Here is a 1,584-nt window from a genome sequence, read left to right as displayed (position 1 = left end):
TGAAGTGTTTTGTCTGGGACCATTTCTCCTAGAGCTCCTTTTAATCAGTTGCATCACCTTAGAAAGTCTTTGGTTTTTGAGATAGGAACTCATGTGGCTAGGGCTTGTCTTGGAACCCCTTTCTTCCTCCTCCCAGTCAGTGAGATCACAGGGGTCAGGTCTCTATGCTCAACTTAGAAAGACTTTTCACTGAGGACTTGTGAGTGACATCTCTGTTCTGCAGGCTGTAGTCTTTAGCCTAATACTCAACATTTTATTTGCAGAGGCAAACATAATTATTTAGGGATATAATGGATGCAACCTGACAGCCAAGGACTGTTCACTTGACCCTACAAACTCTTGCTTGTGGACAGTAAATTACTGTTTCTTTTGATACAGCTGTTGCTGGGGTACTCTAAAAGTTTTCCTCCCCCAAGATAAACATGTGCATGTCTTCTCCTGGAAAGAGGATTGAGTCTCCAAAAAGTAATACCGGCATTCACATATTGAAGCCACATTGTACTTAAAGAGTTCCCAGGGCTGGAAGGATGGTTCAGTGGGGAGGTATGCATATGGAGCTTTGCAGAAGATGGAGTTAAGTCCCCATACCCAGGTTGCCATTTCTTTTGACTATGAATGAAATTGTTACCTGTCCCAGATCTGTGACCTTGTGCCATTCATCCCAAATCCTTTGTTCAAATAGTTCTCCTGGGATAATCTTGTTATTTGTTGTTGTTGTTTGAGGCAAGGTCTCAGATTGCCCAGGGGGCTCAAACTCCCTATATACCTAAGGATGACCTTGAATTTGTGACTTTTCTACCTCTAGCTCCCAAGTGCTGGAATTACAGGCATCCCCATCATGGTCCCCCTTTATGGAACAGGAATGGAGCTTAGTGCTGTGTGCATGCTACCATCTCCAGCCCCTTTACTCTTGGTAAATTGTTTTTGATAAATCTTTAACATGCTTATTTTTAATTTAATTACTTTAATACAATTATTTAGTTTTAATTTAATTACTTTAATACAATTATTTAGTATACCTGCACAGAATAAAATTCCTTAAAATACTTTTTATTAAATTTTATTTTTTTAAAAAGGTTTTTAATTTTACTACGCATAAATGTTTTGCCTGCTTATGTGCCTGTGTAGTGTGTATGCCTGGTGTCCATGGAGACTAGAAGAGATCACCTAGAACTGGAATTACAGGTGGCTGTGAGCCATCATGTGAGTCCCAGGAATGAAACCCAGGTCCTTTGCAGAAGCCTGGAGTGCTGGTGACCACTGAGCCATCTGTCCAGCCCCAGAGGTCTAAACCACACATTAGGTTGTGTACACACGATTCCTTCTCAAATCCGAAGGCCTGGTAGTGAAAGTCCTTAGAAAATCAACTGCTCTTCCCTACCTCGAGGTTTCTCCTGGTTCTCTGGTTTGGACTGCCAAGTACATTATCACCTCAGGGCCTTCACACCTGTTTTTCCCATTGCCTAGAACGGTAAACTCTCACATATTCTTTGTTTCCTTGGTGTCACTTAATGAGGAAGCCCCTCTAAAACTGCAGTCGTAAATCCTGGAGTGCTGACTCCTGCCTATAATCCTAGTACTTGG

The sequence above is a fragment of the Phodopus roborovskii genome, unplaced genomic scaffold (genome assembly GCF_943737965.1).
Source record: "Phodopus roborovskii unplaced genomic scaffold, PHOROB, whole genome shotgun sequence".
NCBI lineage: Eukaryota > Metazoa > Chordata > Mammalia > Rodentia > Cricetidae > Phodopus > Phodopus roborovskii.
This window is presented reverse-complemented; position numbering follows the sequence as displayed.